Source organism: Castor canadensis, chromosome 9 (assembly GCF_047511655.1).
Source record: "Castor canadensis chromosome 9, mCasCan1.hap1v2, whole genome shotgun sequence".
NCBI lineage: Eukaryota > Metazoa > Chordata > Mammalia > Rodentia > Castoridae > Castor > Castor canadensis.
Genome location: NC_133394.1, coordinates 54425271 through 54432666, shown reverse-complemented (window position 1 = coordinate 54432666; position 7396 = coordinate 54425271).

Here is a 7396-nt window from a genome sequence, read left to right as displayed (position 1 = left end):
GAAAAGGGTGGGAGCAGGGCGCTGGGAAAGGATTGTTAAACAAAGTAACACTTAGGGCTGGGCATGTAGCTCATTGTAAAGGGCTTACCCAGCAGGTAGGAGATTAAACATACTTTCTTTCTTTCCCTTTTAGACATAGATTTTATCAAAATCTATTGAATGCCTATTACTTTTCAGACCCCGAAGATGAATTATTAAAAAAAGAAACATTGCCCCTGCCCTCAGAGAGTATATAGCACAGCAATGACAGGTTAGCTGGCTTTTAAACATTGCTCATAACATCAGACATCAAATAACAGCCAAGGGAACAGGAAGAGCATTTAAGAGGCAGAGCATAGAATGATGGAATGGCTGGGATGGATAGAATTCACAGAAGAAGAAATTGATATGTAGTATCTGCAGATTGGAGACACCAAGTTAAAGGAAGCCTGGGCTTCATCCCCTTGGCAATACGGAAAACCTAAATACAAAAAGCAATAAAGCAAATGCCATTTGCCACATTTAAGAAGGACACTGGTGTTTGTAAAAGAGGTATTCTTTCTACTGCAACTAATGGGTTCCTTTTCCATAAAAATCCCTATTTGCCTCACTTCAAAGAATATGTCTGCCCATTCATCTCACTTCCTGTGAACATTTTTATTAATTGATGTATTATACTTTATCAATTACATGGTAGAAAACTCAAGTGTTTTTAATGTCAATTTAGACCACATTTCCTGTGAGCCTCCTATGTTCTAGAATCCATGTCATTGAACCTAAGCCTGTGGTATCCCACCACTATTCTCTGGCACAGGCTGGTTGACCAAGTCAGCATGGATTGCTGTTTGCAATATTGTGCACTATATCAATGACGCAGCAATGACAGACCGTGCAAGCCTAAGCTAGCAGCAGCATTGGGAGGGTACTGAAGCTATGTGTACACACAAATATTGGGGCAGTTTAGAGTATAAAGAGGGCTGGAAGAAACCAGGGCAGAGATGTGTTTTCAGATATAAGCTGGAATTTGGGATTGTGTGATAAATATGTTCCTGTAATTTGGATTCACTTAATGATTGCCTTATTTTCTACGTCTCATGGCTTGTTTAGGCACAGCTAAAGAAGAAAAGTCTTTCATGTGAGCAATTTGGCCCAAGTTTGCAGTAGTTACTTGCCAGTGATATCATACCGCCTGAAGGCCACACAGACACAAAGCCTGGTTATTTTTTAAGTGCTGTGAATCTGAATGGACTCAGATGTAGTGGAAAGAACACAGGCTTCTAAGCCAGAAGTCTTGGGTACAGTTTCCTACACTGCTACTTAATAATTTTAAGGCTGTGTGAACTTAAAGTTATTTACTCTTTCTGAGGTTCTGTTTCATCTGAAAAAATGGGGATAATAAAATTTCCTGATAAGATTATTGTCAGAATTAAACTATTCTGAGTATGCAAATCACCTGATGCATAATTAGCACTAAATAATTGCCAATTCTTATTCCTGGGATTCAATTTCCTTCATGTACAGATGCCCAAAACATTTCCTTTGACCTAAGCAGAAAACCATGTATAAAGGAAAAAATAAAATGCAGTCATTCAGACCATGTTCACTAGCATCATCCAAATTATCAATGTCAGGTTCAACAAAGTGTGCCAAATATCTAATATTCTTCTTTTTATAAATTTGATCTACTTTATTCCTCAGACATCAAGTGAAAAAACAAAAAAAAACACCTACATCTTACAGAGGAGGAAACTGAGACTTTGGGACCTTAAGTGGGCCAGGGTCTGAGTCTCATTCTATTTAACTCTAAAGCCTGTTCTCTTTATCAACTCAGACTCACCTAAGGTACTGCTTAGAGCCCCTCTGTCAACTATTTTCATACATTCATTTTTCTCCTCTTGATGCTGTCATGCTGTTAATGGGCATTTTCAAAAAGGGATTTCTCCACAGAATTTGATTTGGTGGCTACTTGTTGGCACCCTATAAGAGCAAATCTACTGTTTCCATAAAGTGTACCTATTCATCAATTCTAGCCACAAAGTTCTCAGGTCACAAGTCTGGAAGATTAAATAAAAGGGCAGTAGGATAACCCAAACTGATTTAGCTGCTTGAATCTTCTCTTTTATTTGGAAACCATTTAAACTCTGTTATTGACATAGTATGAATCCTTTCCTAAAGACATTCAACAGATTGGCTTATCTATGAAAAGTGGTATGGGTAGGGGGGTGAATACAATTTAAAAAAATCTTCATATGTGCAGCTTATAAAAAGTAGGTATATGATTACATATTTATGCCTTTGACTCAACTGATTTCCGTCACCAGTAACTTGTTAACCTTAGAGCTTAGTTACTTTGGGGGAAAAAAAAAAAAAACGACAGGTTTCTCCACATTAACTTTTTGGCTCTTTTGTCACTGTCATTTTAATAAATGACGCTATGTTTACTGATCACTGGTCTCCACTAAGCCATCTCCAGTAGGAATGACTATGATACCCGTTTAAGGGATGTGTCTACCCAGGCTATCACACTTCTTACTGAGAAGAAATTTGAACCCCGGCAGTGTTTTAGCCATTACATTCTCTCCTCTCCTTTTCAAATGGATTCAAAGTTCACAAATGTGGAGAATGAGCTAGATAAATAAAAAAATAAGCCAAGTCTAGTCATCTCAACATCTACTTTTAACTATCTCCTGGTGGTTTGGGATATAAAATTTCCCTTTGGTTAAATAAAACTCTTCTTGAATAGTGTAGCATTATTTTAAAATTATATTAAGCACTTCAGAGTGCATTATCAGATGCAAATATATTAAATTTCTTATTGGATTAAACCAGTTAATATTGGATTTTGTCACATTTCTACTTTTAATCACCACATCTAGGAAAGGAATGTGTTAATACTTAGTTCATTGTACCAAATCACAGTCTATTGTAAGACAACATCAAGTATGAATCACTGCCCTGTAAAATTCAAATCTGTATGTGGAACATAATGAGAAGCAGGGGTTTGTTCTCATTTTCTGAGCATAACTTCTCAACTCTCATTATGCTTTGTTGAAGAAAAAATTGTATTATTCTGGGTCACTTAAAAGGAGCAGAGCCATTTTTTCCAGATAATAAGTTGTAATTGAATCATCAGATTAACATTTTGGGAAAACAGTCACCATACCAATAGAGTTTGATGTCACTCTAAAAAATTAGATTTTTCCTAATGTAAGCTTAGATTCATTTGTCTAAATCCCCTTCATTCTTTTAGTTTAGTCATCATATGTAATTTTCTCTCCAAAAACATAAGCAAATATAGAGCCTTGGTTTTTTTCTATTTTCTTGCTAGTCTTTTACTAATACTTCTCTATGCTTCTTAAAGAAATAAATTTCTATTAATGTAGCATTAATCATGGAATTCTATCACTTCTAATCCCCAAACTTAAATTACTTACTCAAAATCTGAGGCAATTCCTATTTCAGAAGAACTGTAAATTTAGGGTTTGGACATTTTTCTGCAATTGGAAGAAGAGAATAACATAATGAAAATTGAAAGAGGTGTGAAACTCAGTTCATTTGAAACACTAAACTTGAACTCATTTGCACATCTGTTGAAACAAGGGAAAGTCATTTTGTTTTGAAAAAACTTTTAAAACAACTTATCTATGCTTATCTATGCAGGAAATTGCAACCATTCAAAATGGAACATGTAATCTGGAAAATACAGGAGTCTCATTCGAGAACTAAAGATAATCTTATATCCATCAATTCTAGATCAGAAGTCTTGTATATTATTTTGTGCATGAATATTCTTGAAGGAGTGAGTCATACAAATCAAATAGGACTCATATTCAAAAAGAACTTCAGAAACATTGGCAACGTTTAACTCTTTTCATTTTTACATCAGCAAACACATTTACAAACATCCTATTGGCTTCTCTTCTATATTTCAAAACAAGTGCAGCAGTGCATAAGGAAGTGAAAAACACAACAATATATATAATAAAGCTTATGAGTGATGGAAAATGGAAAAAATAGAGGATTTAAAATAGTCATGAGAAAATAAAGACAGGTAGGTAAAATCTTAATGTTAAAGATAGTCAGTTCAGAGCATGGAGACAGAGGACACAAGAAATGAAGAAAGGACAGCTTCTTTAACAAATGGTGCTGGGAAAACTGGATATTCACATGTGAAACATTAAAACTAGACCCCCTATCTCTCACGCTGCACAAAAATCAATGCAAAATGGACCATCAAAGACCCTGAGGTAAGGCCTGAAATTTTGAAAGGACTAGAGGAAAACATAGGGGAAACACTTGAAGATCTAAGCATAAGGAATGACTTTCTGTAGAACTCTAACAGCCCAAGAAATAAAAGCAAGAACTGACAAATGGGTAGCATCAAATTAAAAAGCTTCAATATTGCAAAGGAAACAACATTAAAGTGAGGAGACAGTCTACAGAGTAGGAAAAATTTTTGTCAGCTATTCATCTGACAAAAAATTTATATCCTAAATATGTAAAAAATTTAAAAATTGAACACCAGAAAAACAAGTAACTCAATCAACGAATGGCCAATAGTTATATGAAAAAATGTCCAACATGTTTCCTATCAGAAAAATGCAAAACAAATTATGTTGAGATTTCATCATTCCATGGCTATCATCAAGAATACAAAAATAATAAATACTGACAAAGATACTGAAAAAAGAGCCTTTACACACTGGTAGTAGGAATGTAAATTACTACAGCTACTATGGAAGTCTTATGGAGGTTCCTCAAAAAAACAAAAATAGAAGCACTGTCTAATCCAGATTATATCACTCTTGCTTATATACCCAAAGCAATCAAAGTGAGCATGTGATAGAAACACCTGCATATCAATGTTTATCTCAGCACTATTTACATTGCTAAGTTATGGTGTCAGACTAGGTGCCTGACAATAGATGAATAAATGAAGAAAACGTAGTATATATACACAATGCATTATTATTCATCCATAAAGAAAAATTAAATCATGTCATTTGCAGGGAAATGAATGAAACCGGAGAACATCGTGTTAAGGGAAATAAGCCAGACTCAAAAAGACAAGTATTGCATGCTTTCTCTAATATGTGGAATATAGGGGGAGAAAAGATGGTATGAATGTAGAAAGGAGACTCTTAGAGAGGATGAAAGGGATCAGGGAAGGGAGACAGAGGGGCAAGAGGCTAATGAGGGGCAAATATGATAAAACTGTGTCTATTATATGCATTTATGAAGGTATTATAATTAAACTCATTATTTTGCATAGTTAATATGCACTAATAGAAAAGAATGAAGGAGGAAGAAAAATAATTACGAGCAAATGTAAATGCACTAGTAGGGTCAAGAAGACCAAAAGAAAATATAGTTTACACCAAAACTTAGAGAGTTTACACCACTTAGAGAGTGGTGCCATAATGTAGGAATTATAGGGCAAAATGGGAAACGCAGAAAAGACAGAGAAGGGCACAGAGCAATGAGGTGAAAATGCTTTGCAGCCTTTTACCAGAATACCTACATAAAATCATAAGGCCAATATTTATGCAATGAGAAAACAGAATGAAACAGTGCAATGACATTGATTTGAGAATAGTAGCATATTTCAAGATTTGCCATCTTGCTACCAGTTAAGAAAGCTTTAAAGAGTTGCTTCATTTTCACATAAACTTTAAGTGAAAGGAAAGACCATAAAAAGATGAAGCAAGGAGGCTCTTGAAGTTAGAAAGATCCTTTCAGGGAAAGGAGAGAAAGTAAATTGGATTGTGTTTGTGTTTCAAGTGGAATTTGAGCCAATTTGCCTAAAAGAATTTCCCAAAGGTTTCATTATTTAAACATTGCCTATTCTATTATTTACTTGATTGGTTTATTTAAGGTATAGACCTTCTTTTTACTAAATAGTTTATTTTAGAGGGAAATTAACAACCTAAACAGTAATATTTATTTCATGTGCTTGTTATTTTATTCCTTATACACATAAAAATAAATAGTATACTTTCCACAGAATCACATAAAAATAATATCTCATGCCATTATTTCCTTGTATGCGTAGGAAGTGAGATAGTCTTAACATGAGGAAGGCAGGAGAGTTTATGTCTGATCTTCCATAGTGTTGGGATCTGTGAAAGAGCTTAAGGAGGCAAGAAATACAGTAGAGCAGTGGGCTGTGAACAGTGAGGACCAAAATGCTGAGGACTGGGGCAAGAAGAGCAGAGCTGAGGAAATGACCCCTGGAAACCTGGTAGGGAAGATGAACATGATTACTTCTGTCCCATTTTATTGGTTAAAGCAACTCACAAAGAGCATTTTCATAATAGGAATAGGAAAAATAAAATCAAAAGCCAACTTATTTCAAACTAAAGAAAACAAAGTGTTTTATTTTAATATAGGATCTCTCAATGGGAAAAACAATTATTTAAGCTTCTGAGAAAAAAAATTCAAATGAAGTTGAGGAGTAACTAATTCAGAGTGGAGAAGGATAAAGCACTTAAATCCTGCTTATTAATTCTTAACAATAAATTACTATGATAGTGTTTTATTGAACACTTCTCTTATGATATCAGTGCCTCAAAAGTATGTTATGTCAATATTCCATTGGCAAATGTTTAAGAAGCAATGGAAAGTTCACAGACCTTCATACAGCAGTGAAGGACTTTTCATTTTTTACTTCATTTCTAGTTGGTTTTTTTCTGTTTATTTTTCAGTTTAAACATGTATAAGAGTCCCTTTTGAATTTCATATACCATAGATCATTATAACATAATGGAAAGCCTAGAAATAAATTTATACAATTATTTATTACCAATTGATCTTTGGAAAAATGCTAAGAATACATAAAGAGGAAAAGAAAATATCCTCAATAAATAATTTTGGAAAAACTGGATTCCAAATATAGAAGAATGAAATCAAACTCTTATCTGATACCATAGACAAAAAATAAACTTAAAATGTATTAAGAAGTGAAATATAAGGCTTGAAACTATCAAACTACTGGAAAAACACATAAGGAAAGTCCTTTTTGACAATGGTTCAACCAATGATTTCTTGGACAAGATCCCCAAAATACAGGCAACAAAAGCAAAAATAGACAAATGGAATTCCATCAAACTGAAAACCTTCTGCACAACAAAAAAGTGAAGATACAATTTATGAAAAGGAAGAAAACATTTGTAAACTATATATCTGATTAGTTAACCTTCAAAACATATAAGAAATTCAAATAACTAAATTGCAAAAAATCCCTTGATTTAAAAAATGGACAAAGACTTGAATGGCTGGCTAACAGACAAATGAAAAACCTTCAGTATCATTAATCACCAGGGAAATGCAAATATGAATAAGTTGTCACCTCACACCTGTTAAAATGGCTATAATTTAAAAGACTGATGATAGCAAGTACTGGCAAAAATATGGAGAA